The following is a 20,072-nucleotide window of genomic DNA, read 5'->3' as shown; positions in this document are numbered from 1 at the left end:
CACGAGCATCTTCCCCATTTTGTTCCACAACCACCTACACCAAGTTATCTCTGCATTTAAAGGCTTTGCTCAGCCACCCCTCCCTGAGACATTTCTGGCTTAGATACTGAGCATCTTACTACTATAATGCTTTCCTCCCCTAATAGTGGATTTCCATATTAATGTCCAGATTGCATGCTTTTCTTTGACAGTAACAATGCCATGACTTGGAGGGAATGCTCACAGCCCCTCAGGCAACTGCTGTTTTCACTCCATCTGATTGGAATCTTTGCGCCTGTTCCTGCTGGGGGACATCAGAATCCACAAAATCCACAATGGTGAGTCCTGACTCGATTTCCAGTGTTCCAGACATTCCTTCTATTGCAGCACAGTAAGGACTAAATTTACTCATCTCTCATTTTCATCTTTTTTCTTCTGCTACTTATGCCCTGTGGTTAAAGCCCCTCATTCTCTTCCAGAAAATGATGCTTTCCACTACAGTCCCAAGGCCTCTAATCTGGGCATGTGTTCCTTTCATTACTGTGGTAAACTGTTGCTCTAATTTGCTCCTCAGACCCCACATGTGAGGCCTAAATGTTTGGTCATTACAGAGCTCACTCAACCCATTTTCTTCAAAAACAGTTAAATTTCACAACTTAAACTTCAATGATCTCCTTGGGGGGAACTAAGGATCTTCTCAAATTTTCTCATTCTAAGAGAGACTCTTTGCATCCTGTGCCTCCAAAATCTCATCCAAGCATTTTCTTCATTTGTTTGTTTGTTGGGGGCAGCTCAATGCCTCGACCGCTAAAGCTACCAGAGATCATTGCTTTCTTCAAAGACTACCATCCGGCCCCAGTACTGTCTAAGATGTCTCTTCTCATCACCCACCTCCTCATCTCCCCTCTCCTCTCTACCACTTTCCACTCTCCATTAGCTCTGTTGAGGCCATGGATCTGCTCCCTTCAACAGCTCTACCTATTCCACCCTTCTATTCACCCCTGGCAGCCCGCAGCCCCTTCCCTTCCCACTCTGGCCCCTCAGTTCCTTATTCTTCCTTGAGAAGCAAGAATAAGTCCCTCTCCCCTTGTTGGTGACTCTTGGAGCTCAGAGACACCAAGAGCAAAACCCCAAGGCTGAAAAGGCTAATTGGAAACAGGCTGGATGTTTTATCCACACAGCAGGGCTTGAGAGACAACAAACAGCTGCTTTGTCTTTCCCGTCTTCTCTCTAAAATTGCAATATCCACAGGATTCCATGACAGGACAAAGGGCAGCATGGGGGTCCCTACACAAACATTCGTACAGGAGCTCAGTTCTCATATTGACCCGGTTACTTCAAATTTCCCCATCTTCCAAAAATACAATCCTTATAAAAATGTAAAGGTAATGCCATGACAGGGGCTAGCTCCTTTCTATAAACCAGTGAGCTTTGTACTTCAGGGAATATGACTAAACCATGGTTAAATTTTAAAATTAAACAGGTAAGCTCTCTTTCTGTGTGCCTATACATGTATACATGAATATATGTGTATTTATACATCTACACATTATTTTATGTCATATTTTCTTACCTCCAGATGGTATTACTGCATTAAATTATAAAATCCCTTGAAAGAACTCCTCTTGGACTGACTTAGCAATATTCCTGAATTTCACATAAATTTTAAAATTAAAATCTTCAAATGATCAATGTGAAGAGATGCTGTTATAAAAATTTACTGACACATTTTAAAAATTCATGTTCATCTAATTTAAGAAAATCGTTGGCAAATGACAATAATTTGATATTGTTGACTTGTAAATAGCGTTCTGAGTTGTTAGCATGGCAAGGATACATTTTTATTCTACATGAGTATTTTCTTTCTGAACTTGTACAGATACACTGAACCTCTCTCTGCTTTCTAATGTAGACAGATTCTGGGTCTATCCTAACTATATATATATATATATATATAGATAGATAGATAGATAGATAGATAGAGAGAGAGAGAGAGAGAGAGAGAGTGTACATTATGTCTCATGCTAATTACATCCGAAGTAGTTTCTCTGTAAAAAATATGCTGATCCATCTCTGTGAGATGAAATGCTCACTCTTCTTTCAATATAGAATTAACCTTTACCTTATATGCATACTTTGTCTCAAATTTTTAATTGACTTTAAGTGCCACATAATTATCAAATTTCTCTGTCGATTCCATTATTTCTTAATCAAATTACATCATATCATTTACTTTTGAAAATTATCAAAGCTATGCCAAACACAACCATTTTAAGTCTTTTGTAGTCTACAGATGTGTTGTGTTTTGTTCTCACACATCCCAAGGAGCAAAATGCAAATCAGTTAGAGGCCAGAGGGCTATGTCTTCCACAAAGTAGGACTATGTGTCAGAGACCCATGGAAAAAACTATGCCAGGAATTCTTAGCCAAAGCTTCTGATGGCACTGCTTAAGTAAACGTGGGACCATCCGTATCAGTGCACTGAGTCAGGATTTCTGAGACATGGGTTCCTGAGACTGCTAAGGCAGGATCAAGTGGAACAAGGGTTAATTATGTAGGGCAGAGTGAACAGATGGTGGGGGATTGGGGGCTTTCTTTGCAATAGGGTCTTTGCTGTAATGTTCTAGTTTCTGGATGCAAGGAATCCCTTTCTTTTCTCTTAAACTATCTATCACTCAACATAATTCCACAGATTGTGTTCACTTCTTGTCAGCAGAAGTGAAACTTTTCTCTCTTCCACCCTGACTCACCCTTTCAAAATTCAGACATTCTTACTGAGTATTCTCATTTTCATGGCAGTATAGTTATCTGCATAGATTCAGCAGGCGTCCGTCTTTCTTGTCAGCAGGACATAATTGGAAACATTGGCAATCCGTGAAGGTGTTGCCTGGAAGGCCATGTGTGAGAATGACTCTTCCATAATCAGATTTGGGCAGACACTTTCAGGAAACAGGGCTGACTTCATGGAGCCAATGCTTACAAAACTCCTCTTGGGAGGACTGTCCTGCTCCCTGTCTTTACAGGGTTCCCAGCCTTGCAGGTGAGAAAGGCAGTGACTTCCCAGCAAGCCCAGGAATCTTGGGCTACTTGGGGACCTCCAGAAGAGAGAAATTCCTGCCAGAGTAATAGGTTCTGCAGGTGAAAGGTGAGGGGAGCTCCCAGCATGGCTTCTGAGTCTCAAGAGGCTTTGAAAGTGCAGTTTGGGATTGTTTATGGAAACTTCCAGCAGAGCAAATGTAAGATCAATATGGAAGTTGCCATTCTTGCTGCACCTGTGCCAACAGCCGGGGCAAATCTAATGAGGCCAGCCTTCCTTAGTGACCAAGGATCATCTTTCTTCATGACTGCCTTTGATCAAAAGTGGGGGTGGGAGGCCATGGAACCAAAATTTGTGTTTCAGTGGGATATTATATCATGTCCTTCTGGAGTATGAGATTCTAGCCCTGTGCCTTTGTGTTTGAGCTATTTTGTCCTCTTTATAAGATGCATGTAACTGATGGGTATGCAAATCCTGTCTTGTCTGATAGATTTAGCTGCCTTCTCTCTGTGGGCAAGTCAGTTTGGGTACTTACATGTGGATTGGACTTGAATCTGTTACCCTGCACAAATTGCCTACCCTCACCAAATTTTCAATCTTGTTAGTTTCTTTATCTTGCTAGCACTGTCTAACTAGCCTCCTTATTTGTCTCTTTTCCTCTTTACTCTGTGAACCAAAACCTGTCTCCCCAGATCCTTCCTGAGACCATGGCTTGCCTTGTCTAGGCCCAGCTTCTGAAGAATCACTATGATTTTGCTATAGATTGTAAAGACCCATCATCGCAGCAGGCTGTGCATGAGCTATATTTTCCTCTGGACAGGTAATTCACAGTACCACTAAGCAAGTCTGCTGAAATGCTTGGGCGATACATGTCCTAGTAGGAAATGCAATGCAGACTCTATTCAATGTCCCCAAAAGCATGAGAATTCTCAAGGAGCAAGGCTGCATAGCCAGCCAGAAGGCTTTATCCACCAATTTTGGAATTCCCCAAAAGGGGCAATTGGGGTTCTGCTTCCTTAAATACATCCTTTTTCATTAATGTTTCTCTTTTTCACTCCAGGCAGCCTACTTTTACAATGTTTGTTCCAAAGTACACTTAACCTACTGACCTTTGCCAACATAGCCACCCAACAGATGGCTCTTTGGCTGGTTTGCCTAAACCACTAGCCCCTCCAATCTACATGAACATCCTGCATTTTCATTTGTCTGTTCCTTTGTGGATCCAGAATTCCAACCATATGCCTAAGCACAAACCAACTTCCCTGCCTCAACTTTTTGCTAGTGAGTATTAAATGTAGTCCATTAAATTTAAGAACCCACCACCCTATATACATCCACACCCCTGTCTTAGCATGGCGTCCCCCTTCCACATTTTTAGGCTGCTATCCTAGACTCTGCATAAAAAATGCCTTGCTTGCCCATTCCTAGCCTGGGACTTTTCTGGATTAAGCTCATAGCGTTTTCTTATTGCAGTAGTCTCTTTTAATAACATTTTTCCTTACTCAACTGCAGGCTTACCTTTTATTTCCATGACAAAGCAGAAGATACCATTTAGGATTTGATGTGGGGAAATAAATTGTAAAATGTTGTTTTAATTTGAACAGGTAACTAAATATGGCAGTGAATTGCTGAGAAGCAACACTTGCTTATCTATTTATGCAAAAGGACATGAAAAGATTTTTAGGGATGGGTGTTTAACTGGGAGGTTGTGTAGGTGTACAGAACTTTCCTAGCATGCAAAAAGTCCTGAACTCAATAGCTAGGCCAAAAACTTTTTTAAGGAACATAAGGCTGGGCACAGTGGTTCATGTTTGTAATCTCAGCTACTTGGAGGGCAGAGAGAAGGGGAAGACTGTGGTTTGAGACCAATCTAGGCAAAAAGTTAGTCAGATCCCATCTCAATCAATAAGGTGCACATGTGGCATGTGTCTATAATCCTAGCTATGCAGCAGGTGATGACAGGAAGCTGCAGTGCAGATGGCTGCCCCAGGCAAAAATATGAGAGGCCCTATCCAAAATGCAGCTAAAGCATGGCTCAAATGGTGGAGCAATTGCCTAGCAAATTCAAGACCTTGAATTCAAACCTCAGTATTGCCAAAAAATAATTTAAAAAAATAAAGTAGACATAGGAGGTGACCTAACTATAAATACCTCTAGTTCTTTTAAGTGAAGATTCTGTTTTCTTAAATAATCATGGACATGATAAGGTCAGCACAAGAAATTATTCTGATAAAACCCTGAATGTTTTATCTTCTAGGCTGATCACACAAAAGGTAAAGAAAATGTTTTTATAACCTCTTATTAAGAGGACAACTAGTCTGAGAAAATGTTATCATTTTAATAGACAAAGGCAATAAAATTTGATATTTGACATTAGTCTATTTAACAGTAATATTTGATACTAAAGTTCTTATTTGAAAGATTTTACATATAAAATTCATTAAACCTTGCCAGCTTAGACCACAAGAATTCAGTTGCCCTTTCTATAAAACATTCACCATTTTCTCTATCCAGTCAAGTTTCCCCCTACACTTCCCTCTTTCTTGTTCTGGAGCCAATTGCTAGTTTTATTTTAGAACAAATTTACTCATTTTCCTTAACAAAACAGATCCTATATGCGTTGCATATACTTACTGCAGTCTCATTACATGCATCGATATTAACTTCTAACTACAGTAATTTCTGTTGCATAGAAAAGCCTTGATGATAGTGTAAAGAAAGACATTTGTTAAAAGAACAGGGTAGGCCAAGCATGATGGCTCACCCCTATAATCCCAGTTACTTAGGAGGTGAAGATCAGGAGGATCATGGTTCAAGGCCAACCCACGCAAAAAGTTAGTAAGACCTCATCTCAACAAATAATCTGGGCATGGTGGCATCCAGTTGAAATTCCAGTTACTTAGGAGACATAAAGGAGGATGATCTTTGTTCAAGGTCCACCCAAGGTAAAGATGTAAGACCTTATCCAAAAAATAACTAAAACAAAAATGGACAGAGGCCTGCCTTGAGGGGGTAGAGCTCTTGCCTAGCAAGTGAGAGGCCTTGAGTTTAAATCCCATACTGCCAAAAATTCCAAACCCCACAGAGAAGATCTTATTGCAACTACCACAGTGGGACATAAAGACTGCAAGCTAGAACTCAGCTCAAATCCCAATACAGCAGAGACAGCTGGGGACTTCCATCCAAGAAACAGAATGAAGGTCGGTGGGTAGAAAATTACTGAAAGTAATTCCATGAGTATCAAGGAAAGAGGGATTCCTACTAAACTGGCTTAATAGGATTCTTGCTAAAAGAAGGTCAAGATATTAGACATGAAGATCAAAGAACTTAGCAAAATATCAAATCTCAAGAGTGGTCACAGTAAAGGATTCTCAATAAACAGGGTTCTTTCTGGGCTGAGCAGGCCAAGGTCAAGGTCAAAATCTAGTTTAAAAAGGCTCAAAAAAGCCTGACTGAAGTTTGGTCAAAGAGAGCTTTTCCTTCTTATTCTCCTTCCTCCTCCTTTTTTTTCTTCTTCTCCTTCTCCTTGTTTTCTTTTTCTCCTCTCCCTGCTTCTACTTCTTTTTCTTCTCTTCCTCCTCCTCCTCCAGCTTCTCCTTCTTCTTCTTTCTTTTTCTTCTCCTTCTTTCTTCTCCTTTCTTCTCATTAGTAATCACTTTCACCATCTTTTCAGTCTTCTTTCTTCTTCTTGCTTCTGCTTCTTCTTTCTTCTCCTTAGTATTCATTTTCTCCATCTTTTCAGTCTTCTTTCTTCTGCTTCTTCTTTCTTCTCCTTAGTATTCATTTTCTCCATCTTTTCAGTCTTCTTTCTTCTTCTTTCTTCTGCATCTTCTTTCTTCTTCCTTCTCCTTTCTTTCTTCTTCTTCTTATCATTATTCATTTTCTCCATCTTTTCAGTCTTCTTCCTTCTCTTCCTCATTTTTCTTCTCCTTCTCCTCCTCCTCCTTTTCCTTCTTCCCCTTATCGTTATTAATATTATTCATTTACTCTATCTTTTTAAATTTTTCTCCTCTTCCTCTCCTTTCCTCTTCTCCTTTTCCTTTTCTTCTTCTCCAACTCCTTCTTCTCCTTCCTCCTCTGTCTTTTCTTCTTCTCTTCCTTTTCCTTTTCCTGCTTCTTCTTCCTTCTCGTCCTCCTCCTTCTCCCCCTTCTCCTCCTCTTTCTTCTTCCCCCTCCTCTTCGTCCTTCTTCTCCTCCCCTTTTTCCTCTACTCCTCCTCCTCCTCATTCTTCTTTTTGAAACAGGGTCTAAGTTTCTTACCCAGACCATCTTGAGTTTGTGATCTCTTGTCAGCACCTCCCATGTACTGGGATCATAGTGCCACTGTGCCCAATAAGAGATTCTTTTAGGTTAGATCAATGTGAACTATCTTTCATATGCCACCATTTTGTAGAAGACTAGCAGAGCTTGTAAATATACATCACATTTATAGTCATAAATATCCCTGATGGTACAACTTCTCGATGTGGCAGAAACAAATATGTTCACTAATACACCCAAGTATATTGTCTCTGTGAATCACATGAAAATAATATTCAGAGACTATATACACAGAAAACGATAGTCTGTAATTAATGATTTAGTATTTTATCAGACTTAGCTATACCTAGGTATCTAAGGAATGTCAGTGAACTCATTCAGTCTCAAACAAAAATTTTAAAGTTACCAAAATATCTTGAAAACTATCTTCAAGCTGACATATTGCTAAAGATAACCAATTGCTTTTGAAATAGTTTTATCAATATGATGACAGATTCCATTGCAATATATATATAAATTTACATTTTTATAATAATATAGTAACTGAAAAGATAACTTGCTAAGTCAGCAGGTCTGTAAAAGTTGAGTAAGAACATGCCCAAGTAGATAACAGTGTATGCTTGCTTAAAACTTAAAAATGAAAATTTGGAAGTCATAGTTGCTTATATTAAATCAATAATATTAAATTTGTTTCATTTGCCAAGATTTATCTAATTCATGAACTTGAATTCTTAAAACATTTGAGTTAGCGTTTGTAAGAATATTTTAACACAGTGAAATTATAAGTTCAGTTGTTTTTAATAATTTTAGGAATACTCCATTTATATAAGACCTTATTTAGCTCTAAATTAATTAGACTGCAGCTACTTTAAAAATGTTTATAATATAATTTAATAATACCATCTGGAGGTAGGAAAATACGACTTACCCACAGACATACAAATATTGAGAATTCACAGCTTTAATTCTAAAACATCTGCTGGGCATCATGGAGCACATCTGTAATCCCAGCAAGTTGGAGGTGAAAGTAGGAGGGTCATGAGTTCGAGGCCAGCCTGAAAAAAGGTATCAAGATAAAAACAAAAGGCTTTGAGGCACAGTTCAAGTGGCAACAGTACCTGTCTAGTAAGCTTGAAGACCAGGGTTCAATCTCAGTACTATCAAAAAAATTAAAAAATCTCAAATGTTAGCAATAAGTAAAGCATAAACACAGAAATGCAATACTCACTTGCTCATATACAAAGGGCTCTTGTCTTCCCAATGGGTACATTCTTCAAGTTCAAAACAAAGAAAGTGGGCCTGGAGGTGTGGTTAAAGCAGTAGAGCACCTGCCTAGTAAGGACAAATCCCAGTACCACTGGAGAGAAAAAGAAAACAGAGAAGAGTAACAAATTCAGAGATCCAAGATGGCAACTGGGACACAGCTGTGGACATGTTTAATGCAATTCCCATCAAAATCCCAATGACTTTCATCACAGAGATTGGAAAATCTACCCTAAAGTTCATTTGGAAACACAAGAGACTGCAAATATCCAAGGCAATACTCAGCAAAAAAGAGTGATGCTGGAGGTATCACAATACCTGACTTCAAACTATATTACAAAGCCTTAGCAATAAAAACAGCATGGTATTGCCCAAAAAATACATGAAAAAATGCTCACCATCTCTAGCCATAAAGGAAATGCAAATCAAAACTTCACTAAGATTCTACCTCACCCATGTTAGAATAGCCATCATCAAAAACACCAACAACAGCATGTGGGGAAAAAGGAACCCTCATACACTGCTGGTGGGAATGCAAGCTGGTGCAACCACTGTGGAAAAAAAATTGGAGATGAATTCTTAAAAATCTAAACATAGACCTTCCATATGATCCAGCAATACCACTCCTGAGGATATACCCAAAGGAATGCAACACACGTTACTCCAGAGGCACCTGCACACCCAGTTTATTGCAGCACTATTCACAGTAACCAAGTTATGGAAACAACTAAGATGACCTACTATTGATGAATGGATCAAGAAAATGTGGTATCTCTCCCATGCTCATGGATTGGTAGAATCAACATAGTAAAAATGTCGATACTCCCAAAAGTAATCTACATGTTTAATGCAATTCCCATCAAAATTCCAATGACATTCATTAAAGATATTGAAAAATCTACTGTTAAATTTATATGGAAACACAAGAGGCCATGAATAGCCAAGGCAATACTCAGTGAAAAGAACAATGCAGGAGGTATCACAATACCTGACTTCAAACTATATTACAAAGCAATAACAATAAAAACAGTATGGTACTGACACAAAAACATACATGAAGACCAGTGGAACAGAATAGAGGACCCAGATATGAAGCCACACAACTATAACCAACTTGTCTTTGACAAAGGCGCTAAAAATATACAATGGAGAAAAGACAGCCTCTTCAACAAAAACTGTTGGGAAAACTGGTTAGCAGTCTGTAAAATACTGAAACTAGATCCATGTATATCACCCTATACCAATATTAACTCAAAATGGATCAAGGGATCTTAATATCAGACCCCAAACTCTAAAGTTGAGGAAAGAGTAGGAAATACTCTGGAGTTAGTAGGTATAGGTAAGAACTTTCTCAATGGAACCCCAGCAGCACAGCAACTAAGAGACAGCATAGATAAATGGGACTTCATAAAACTAAAAAGCTTCTGCTCAACAAAAGAAGTGGTCTCTAAACTGAAGAGAACACCTACAGAGTGGGAGAAAATATTTGCCAGCTACACATTAAAGGACTGATAACCAGAATATATAGGGAACTTAAAAAACTAAATTCTCCCAAAACTAATGAACCAATAAAGAAATGGGCAAGCGAGCTAAACAGAACTTTCTCAAAAGAAGAAATTTAAATGGCCAAAAAACACATGAAAAAATGCTCACCATCTCTAGCAATAAAGGAAATGCAAATTAAAACCACACTAAGATTCACCTCATCCCTGTTAGAATAACCATCATCAGCAACACCACCACCAACAGGTGTTGGTGAGGATGTGAGGAAAAAGGAATTCTATTACACTGTTGGTGGGAATGTAAACTAGTACAAGCACTCTGGAAAAAAATTTGGAGGCTACTTAAAAAGCTAAACATTGATCTACCATTTGATCCAGCAATACCACTCTTGGGGATATACCCAAAAGACTGTGACACAGATTACTCCAGAGGCACCTGCACACCCATGTTTATTGCGGCACTTTTCACAATAGACAAGTTATGGAAATAGCCAAGATGCCCCACTACTGACTAATGGATCAAGAAAATGTGGTATCTATAAACAATGGAATTTTATGCAGCCATGAAGAAGAACGAAATGTTATTTGCTGGTAAATGGATGAAATTGGAGAACATCATTCTGACTGAGGTTAGCCTGGCCCAAAAGGCCAAAAATCGTATGTTCTCCCTCATATGCAGACATTAGGTCAAGGGCAAACACAACAAGGTGACTGAACTTTGATCACAAGATAAAAGTGAGAGCACACAAGGGAGATATGAGGATAGGTAAGACACCTAAAAAATTAGTTAGCATTTGTTGCCCTCAACGCAGAGAAACTAAAGCAGATACCTTAAAAGCAACTAAGGCCAATAGGAGAAGGGGACCAGGAACTAGAGAAAAGGTTAGATCAAAAAGAATTAACCTAGAAGGTAACACACAGGCACAGGAAATTAATGTGAGTCAACTCCCTGTATAGCTATCCTTATCTCAACCAGAAAAAACCCTTGTTCCTTCCTATTATTGCTTATACTCTCTCTTCAACAAAATTAGAGATAAGGGAAAATAGTTTCTTCTGGGTAATGAGGGGGTGGGGGGGAGAGGGAGGAGGTGGGCTGGGTGCCAAGGGAGGGGGTGGGGGCAGGGGGGAGAAATGACCCAAGCTTTGTATGCACATATGAATAATAAAAAAAAATCACACAAAAAAAAGAATGAAATCTTATCATTTGCAAGTAAATGCATGGAACTGGAGAACATCATTCTGAGCGAGGTCAGCCAGGCTCAGAGGACCAAAAATCTTATGTTCTCCCTCATATGCGGAATTTAGATCTAGGGCAAATGCAGCAATGTGGTTGGCCTTGGATAACATGATAAGGGGAGAGCAAATACGGGAGATATAGGAATAGGTAGAAAACCCAAAACATGAAAGTGTTTGATGTCCCCACTGGAGAGAAACTAACACAGAAACCTTAAAGCAAAGCGACAGAGGTTAACATGAGAAGGGAATCAGGAACCAGTGTAAAGATCAGTTAGAGATGAATCAACATGGGTCGTAACACATGGGTACACAAAAGCAATGTTAGGAATCTCTCTATATAGCTATTCTTTTTTTTTCTTTTATTCATATGTGCATATAATGTTTGGGTCATTTCTCCCCCCTCCCCCCACCCCTTCCCTACCCCCTCGCTACCAGGCAGAAACTATTCTTAACTCAACTAGCAAAAACGCTTCATCTTCCTTACTATGCTTGTGTCTTTTCTTTAACAAAATTAGTGATAAGGGCAGAACAGGTTCTGCCCAGAAGTGAGGGTGGGGGAGAGGGTGGGGAAGGGGGGCAGGGTGGAGAAATGACCCAAACAATGTATGCACATGTGAATAAATGAATAACAAAAAAAGTAAGAAATTCAATATTCTATTATGTCATTTAACAGAGATAAAATATCTATAAACCATTAATTCATTTACATAGATTACTAAATGACAACAAAATAAATAAAGTCCATTGTTAAAAACCAACTTCTTACTCAATAAGAATGAAAATTAAATCCTTACTGTGTTACCAACAGACTAGAGTCTGTAACATAGGAGGGGTATAGGACTCACCTTTACCTTCCTGGGTGGCTGGGCAGGAAGGAAGCACCAACAGCTCCCAGTGGTCTGATTACCTGGCAGAGGAGATGGCAATCTGAAGGCAAGGTCCCATTGCTGAGTCGTGGCACCGCAATGTCAAAATAAAAGCAGACAAAAGAGGGAGAGTGATTTATTCAAGTTGCTGCAACAGGCAGCTCTCCCCTCCAGGCTGAAGCTCCTCAGGGCTGAAGCTCCTCTGACTGCTGCCTGGGACAGCAGGTGTTTTTATAGAGGACTAGATGTTAATGAGGGGTGGAGACAAGAGTGAGAGTGGTGGAGACAAGGGTGGGGTGAGGGGGTGGAGACAAAGATGGTGTGAGGAGGTAGAGACAAGGGTGAAAACCCCAGTTCAAACCCCTCCCTAACTCCCCACAAAGTGAGGTTCCAAGAAGTCTGATCTTAGCTAATCAAATATAAGACAATAACAGGATGTTGACAGGAAGCACAAAACCCACACCTTCCTGGCATGTCATCCCCCCACTCCTACTTGTGGTCAGCACTGTGTTATCACTAGCCACATCTCTCTGTTTGCACTGGCCCTATCAGCCTAACATCTTTCTGTTCCCACGCACACTATCGTCCTGTAACACCTCCTTCAGTTCCACGCCCCTTTTTCTCACCTTTAAGTGTCTATCGAGCAGCCAGAAAGAAAAAAAAAATGAAAATTTTATTTTTATTGCCAATCTGTCTAAAAATTTTCTGTTTAAACACCAGCAGTTCGTCTACCCCACATTCATCGCCATAACTAGGCTATTTTGTTCGCTTTTATTTCTACCTTCAATGCCTTCTTTCCTCCCGTAGAGGAAATTCCATATGCCCTAATACAGGTGCACATGGAATTTAGATAACACCTACTGCATTAGACCATTTCTGTTGCTAATAACGCAATACCACAGAATGAAGTTTTTTAGCTCATGATCCTGGAGGCTTGAGTTCAAGGGCCACATCAGGTGATGGTTGCCTTGCTTCCAGTCCAAGGCAGTGCAGAGCGTGATGGTTCATCTGGATTGTCAACTTGACTGGATCAACGTGTCTAGGAGATTAGTCAAACATGCCTGTGAGTGTGCCTGTCATGGTGTTTCAGAGAGGTTAACTAAGGGGAAAGACACATCCTAAATGTAGACGGCACCATTCCATGTACTGGGGGCCTAGATGGAATTAAAGGAGAAAAAGGAGAAAGCTGGCTGCGACACGTATTTTCTCTCTCTCTCTTTCTCTCCCTCTCTCATTCTGCTTGCTAACCACCATGATGTGAGCTGCTCTGCCCCATCATGCCCTCCTTGCTATGATAGATTGACACCTGAAACTATGGTCCAAAATCAAATCCATTAAAGTGTTTTGCTCAGATATTGTGTCAAACTAATACACAGCACCACATGGCAGAAGGGAGTGCATGTGTATATCAGTCTCTTTCTCTCTCTCTCTCTCTCTCTCTCTCTCTCTCTCTCTCTCTCCATACAATGCCACCAGTATTAATCGTAGGGTCATTACCCTAATAATCTTAACTAACCCTAATCAATTTCCAAGGTTCCATCTCTAAACACCACAGTGGAATTAAGTTTCCATCCTTTTAATACCTTACAGCAGGGATTAAAATTCAGCACTTGAAACATCTGCAGTAGAGACACACTCAAACTGTATTCAAACCATACCACCTGCTGTTTTAATCCTAGCCCCACTTCTGCTCCCATCATTCCTACCTGCCTGAGGGGAAGTTGGCTGAAATTCCTCTATTCCTTCCCCTTTCCTGTCATGGCACTTACCACACCAGTTGGCAAGTCTCTCTTTCTTTGCTTTTCAGCTCCAGGAACTCCCAGAACCACATGTTCTTTATTGCTTTTTCATGACAATAATAATAATAACACAACACATCTTACAAGCCTGTTGTGGAAACAAAACAAGCTTGCATAAAGCAATCAGAAAAAAGCTAAAGACTGTGAAATAGAGGATGAAACAGAGAAATTTATTTTTAAACAAATTTGCCACATCTCCTGCAGCCTAATGAATGTTAGAACCTGCTTTCCAGTCACCTTGGGGGTCTGGATATGCATTTAACCCAAGATTGGCTTTCTTCACTTAAAACCAAGAGGGAATTCCTCCTTAGAGCACAGCTCCTGTGACAGCTTCTGCACAGGCTGTTTACTGAAAGCAGTGCCAATCCTTCTTAGTTAACCAATTTGAACATCCTCTTGTTATCAGAACAATGAGACACAGTCCCCAAAGTCCCACTCACAACTATTGTGGCTCCTGAGTGGTACACCGGACCTAACCAAGGCTTGATAATACTCACAGAATCAGTGACTCGCAGCATAGCTTTCCATCTCTTCCTGGATGAGCGTGATTCCTTACCATGGGTCTTGGTTTCCTTTTCTCCAGATGTATTCTGCCTGCAGTAGCACTCATGATTATTCAGACCATAGTCACATTGTTTTAACAAAAGATCTTTCCTTAATAACAATATTTATCACTATGTTACAGAGTCTAATTTTTCCAAAAGCACATGTCTTAAGCCTGCAGAGAAGTATGGTAGGCAAATTGCCTCTTAAAGACCCTGGAGCTCAGGAGAGAGGATTCATGAGAATTTGAAAGATCCTTGGTGAAAGCTGCACGGTTTAATTTGAGTTTGCCCCAAAAAAGACTCTGACACAAGGGTTATGGCAAGTAGATTTGGAATGGGGTCCCGTGAAATAGCAGCAGAGGAATGAAGAATGGAGATAGGCAAGAAAAAGAACAGAAGGAGGACACCACTGTGGGCAAGTAGGTCTCAGGTTCCATAAGATGCTGTAGAACACATCTCAGAAGTGACTCACCTGAGCAGTGAGAAATCTGTGATATCTGATGCATCCAGTCACATTAGTGTTGGTTGAAAGCTGCACTAAGATTAATTCCTCTGCATTTTCAGCCCACCTGACATCAGGTCAAGCCATGCCAGAGGGAGTCATTAGGTTGAAACCATGGGTTCTTGTAGTAGGAAGCAGTTTCCTGGACCACTGAGCATGGAGGAGATGGGTGAGGGGTGTGGACAAGTGTCTCTAACCTTTGATCCTATAGTCCAGTTCTAAACTGCAAGGTGCATTGTAGGAACAGAGACTCTACCACATTTCAGTTGCATACAGGAAAAGCTGTCTTAGCCGATGGGCAAGCAAAAGAAATTAAGAGTTTATTTAGCTTCATTAAATTTTCAAAAGAGCCATCCAATATCTGCATTTCCAAACTCTTTTCTAGAATTTTCACTCACTCCTATTCTAATTAAGTGAGACTAGTTACCTCAAACAAACTCAACCTACTTATTCTCTCTTTAAGCCTTTATTCAACCTCCCTAAATACTCTTTTCTTGTAAATCCAGAAGTAGGATCCTAGTGCAAGTGATGAATTAAGGAAAGACACCTAACAAGAAACCAGGAAGGCAAGGCAGGAAGCAGGGGAAACAAGAGGAAGAAGTCAAGCAAGAGTGTGATTTCTCAAGAAGCCCCAAACTGCAGCCTGTCCTGCAGGGAGCTCTGGGATCTAAATTGCACCCTGAAGGCAGTCTTGTCTCAGCACAGAGGATCTGAGCCATTGGATTCAATCAGAATAGCACAGCAGCACCCAAGGACTGGACCATGATTTCTCATCCTAAGTCAGGCTTCCCAGAGTTCCCTAGCTTACTTGGTTTTCAATTACACTCATTATCATTCAGTCCACCATCATCTTTCAAACAAAAAAAAGACACTTTGAGAGATTGAGCCACTTCTCATTTTAAAATCAGCCCAAATCCTTAAAAGCACATATTTTTAGAGACTTCATTACTTGCAAATGAAGGCCATAACATTTTCCCACACAGAATTTCTTCTTTTTCTGGCATTACTAAGACCTTGAAACTGACAAATCTACTTTGTTTAGGGATGCTGGGTTTTTGTGGAGAGGACAGAAAACAGTTCCAGTCATCACCTAAACAGGCAATTCCTCTTGCCCTGAGCTTTTTGGTGCCAGGAATTTCCCTGCTTAATACAGACTGCATTAGCCAGAGATTTTTTTTTTGTCTTCCTTTTCTCTGAAGCTCATATGTTGGAGAGGTTTGAAGCATGTTATAGCCTCTTATGGGAGCTTAGAGAGAAAGGAGGAAAACTCAAACCACTTCATTTTATACTTAATTACTTCTTCTGGGAAGACTGTGCCTTGTAATTGTAGTATTTATCCCTGTATATCTGTTATTCTGATTGTTTCTGCTTTGTATGGTCTATTTAGGAGCAAATTTTGGATATAAATATAGAACTATTCTTGACTATATGATTCCAAGTATGCAATCCACACTCCACACATGCAGCACTGGGATGAAATAGAGTATTTATGTTCTATTAATAAAGGTTAAACTACATTGGATGCTTGCTGTGAGCCAGGCACCCAGTATAGCTCTTTATGTGCAGCAACTCAATTAAAATTCATATTAATTTCCCAAGATAGGTAGTATTGTTGTCTATTTAACAAATATAGAGATTAAGGCTCAGAGAAGCTGAGTCACTTCCCAAAGATCACATACCTCATCAACAGAGAAGCTGCCACTGGGCTGCAAACAGCCCGGTTCTCTCCTTGGAGATGGCCAGTTATATTGTACTCATAGCCCTGGTCTGGCTAGCCAGGAGATCAAAGTAAACCACAAACTCCTTAGATCCTAGTTTCTACTTCAGTGAAAAGCCGCTCTAGCATACTATGTATCTATTCATTCATCTTAGAGCATTAAGAGTTTACTGTTCTATATTTTCCTTGTAAGAGTTACTGACAGTAATCAAAGATTGGAAGTATTTCACATTCATCTTGATATCCACAGTTCCTAAGCCATTATTCTAAATGCTTCAAATGTATCAACCTATTTAATTCTCACCACACTACAAGGAAGATACCCTTTTTACCCACACATATTTCATATTTAAGGAGGTCACTGGACCCCAATCATAATCACATTAACAATGTCAGATAGATTTGAACCTAGGTAGTATGGCTCTAGGGTATGTGCTTTTAATTACTATGCTATACAAGAAGGCAATTTACTTTTCTTCTTAAATACAGGTCTAGTTTCAGAATGGATGTTTATATACATATTCATCTCCCTAATCTTCTTCTATTTAGCCCCTTTTTATTCTGTAATCTCCAGTTTCATATAACTAGAAATGTGATTTTCATTACAAACTACTTTAAAAATCCCAGATATTAAATCTAATATATACATTAATATTAGCTTACCATTGATTTTTCCCAAGGAGCAATATCAAAAGAGAAAAGTCTCCCTCTAATTTTCAAGTGGGACAACATTGATTATAAAGGGATAGCAGAATTTGCTATTCCAAAATACTCTGATTTGGTATAATGATTATTCTGAGCTAAAGACAATTGTGAGGGCTCAAACAAAAAGCCCTCTGCCCTCCTATTATTACCCAAAGCAGCACATAAACTTACAAAGGTGTCTCTATACCCCTCTTTTCCAAGAAGGATGAAGGTCACTCACCACAGACAACTTTAGACCTGTCATCTGAAGACAGCATAGAAGAGTTCATGTCACTAGACTCTCCTGTCACTGCTTTTCCATATTATTTGCCTTCCCACAACTTATCATCCCTGGAGACTCTAGGTCCTTTTCCCTTGTCATGTACTTCTCTAAAAGTTAATTGTTCCCTTGATAAAATGCTAAATAATTCCCAGTTCTAATCAAACCTTGAGTCATTCATCTCTGAGTCTCTCTCTAGGCATGAGATAAACATGTCAATAAATTTCTATTTACTTTCCTCTTGATACTCTATCTTTTTCTACAGAGTTCCAGCTGAGACCCTATAAAGGAAGAAGAAAAAATACATATGTTTCCTTCCCTACAAGTGTGAGGACATAATCCTACATGGGTCCAGGAAGAAAGTAAGTAATATTAAAAATACAAGACTGTGAATGACTCCAGATTTTGCCTTTAGAATTAAAGGAAATAAGAGTTTTGGTGAAATCAGCACAAATCTAGGATAAGCAAAGTAATCCCATGAGCATCAGATCCCAGATATGTTCATTTCGGACTCTATGGGCCACAGAACCATATTTAAGACATAGGGGCTGAAAAAGCTTGTCAACCAAGTCCCTTACCTTTGAAAAATAGATGTAACAAGTAAGTCAAGAATAAAACTAAGTGAATATGATTATTAAAAATAAATACTATTTTTTTTTTAAATAAAGCAGTAAAGTATCTGGAGAAAAAAGAAGACCGGTCAGTTGGGCATTTCGTTGAAAAATCCTTTGAGGTACCACCAAAACATATCCAAAAGAATTTCTGACAATCAAAATATTGCCCAAATATTGATAACAACAAATAAAGAGAGCAAGCCTAAAATATAAAAACAGATTCACTTTTTATTCTGACTTCTACCATTTACTTAAAAATCTACAGAAAGAGAACATTCAAGAACCAGACCCAAGTCATTACTTCCTACAAGTATTGGACACATCACAATAAATCATCATAGGCACAGCCAAGTTCACAGCACAGTCATCCTTACCAGCTTGCCTATAATTGTTTTGGGATCCGCTATTAGAGATGCTCTTGTAGCCACAAGTTAAATAAATTAATAAAAGAAAATCAAATTGAGCAGCATTTGAGCATATGATTTGATCCACAAGAATAGTACTCCACAATGAAGATAGATAGGAGATGATGAAGTAGATGATAAATAATGAAAGATTGATAGATCATAGATAGATACCTGTATAGATAGATAGATAGATAGATAGATAGATAGATAGATAGATAGATAGATATAGAGATATGGAGAAAGATTTCAATTAATGTCCACTTAAAAAGTTAATCACAATATTCTTTCAGAATATTTGATTGGGAAAAATACTCAAAGCTGTGCAGACTGAAGCAAGTCTATGCATTTTAGTTTCCACTTATAAAAAACTAAGTCCTGAAACTGAGAGTACACCTATAGAAACTTTCATAGCTGTATGACAGAAAAATGTCTTGTCTGTTAAATCTACTAAGAAAAAAAGTTTGCAGTTGCTTTTATGCCTTTTAAATTTTTTCTAGTAATTAATTTTATTATATTTTATAAAAGAATAAGTCTATGATAGACTAGTAATTTAAAAAGAAGAAAAATTTCCCTTTGAGAAGCATGTAATAAAACCATATTTGGTCTTGGGAATGCTATGGCTTCTTCCTTTCTCTTTCTGTGGTTGTACAGATTTGCACATTTAATTAGGTTACCATTTTATCTTCCCAGGTATTGGATGTTCACTGCCATTCCGAGGGGAAGCAGAGGGTGACAAGCTGAGAGAAAGGAAATAAACGACCTTCCTGCTTAGGGAGGTTCAAACTAGAACCATAAACAAAGTCCAGCCTCAGGAGTTCCACAGTCACCACCAGGCCAGTAAGTCACCATTTGCACCAATAGTTCTGACATCCATTTTCTTGCCTCTCCATACTGTTCTTCAGCGACTTTGTTACGGACTTTATTCAGTCGTTTACAGACATCACAAGATCTCTTCTCCCTTAAGATCTGGGCTATAGCTGCTTTGCAGACTACAGGGCAGAGGGGATGTGGGGTCCCTGCCAGGCTTTGGGGAATTGAGTGGAGTTGATCACATGCATCAGCCTCATCTTACTTTGGAGGCACTTCTTACATGGCTGTGGTATGGTGACTGTGCAGGACAAAGCTGACTTCCAATGGGATGTGTGTAGATATTTGTGTGCTCAAAAGTTCAAAGAGTAAAGTCTTTGTACAAAAAGCAAAAAACAAAAAGCCTCAAACCTCACACTGACTCCACCCATCCTACTGCTTATCTCCAAACCACAAAAGGCACACAAAAATACCTTCTTAAGCTTATTTATTTTGCAGTTTCTAAGAGGGGCAATGTTTAACTCCAGGAATCTTCTGATCTTATCCTTCAATGATCTTTGCAGAAAACTGATAA

General features: G+C 39.3%; 2 long non-coding RNA genes across 9 annotated transcripts in view; one reads left to right on the top strand and one right to left on the bottom strand.

The window, feature by feature from the left end:
* Window positions 1–14: 14 nt before the first annotated feature.
* Window positions 15–20,072, top strand: part of LOC109688119 (uncharacterized) — a 146,745-nt gene continuing 126,687 nt past the window's right edge. For 4 of the 7 annotated variants that reach the window (XR_012446418.1, XR_012446419.1, XR_002212558.2 and 1 more), the window contains exons 1-3: window positions 18–317; window positions 17,936–18,032; window positions 19,382–19,528. This is a non-coding gene — a long non-coding RNA (uncharacterized lncRNA). Of the gene's footprint in view, window positions 318–17,935; window positions 18,033–19,381; window positions 19,529–20,072 lie in introns of all 7 variants that reach the window. The other 3 variants (XR_012446421.1, XR_012446420.1, XR_012446417.1) reach the window with 2 other exon arrangements.
* Window positions 7,192–15,725, bottom strand: LOC141421734 (uncharacterized). Of its 2 annotated transcripts, XR_012446424.1 has the most exons (4): window positions 14,440–15,725; window positions 12,123–12,224; window positions 8,505–8,633; window positions 7,192–8,331 (listed from the first exon to the last, which is right to left on the bottom strand). It is a non-coding gene; the product is annotated as an uncharacterized lncRNA (long non-coding RNA). The 2 variants fall into 2 exon arrangements; XR_012446423.1 differs by lacking the exon at window positions 14,440–15,725 and having other exon boundaries at window positions 12,123–12,344.

Source organism: Castor canadensis, chromosome 3 (genome assembly GCF_047511655.1).
Source record: "Castor canadensis chromosome 3, mCasCan1.hap1v2, whole genome shotgun sequence".
NCBI lineage: Eukaryota > Metazoa > Chordata > Mammalia > Rodentia > Castoridae > Castor > Castor canadensis.
Note: the sequence above shows the minus strand (reverse complement) of the source record. Positions and strands in the feature narration are given on the sequence as shown.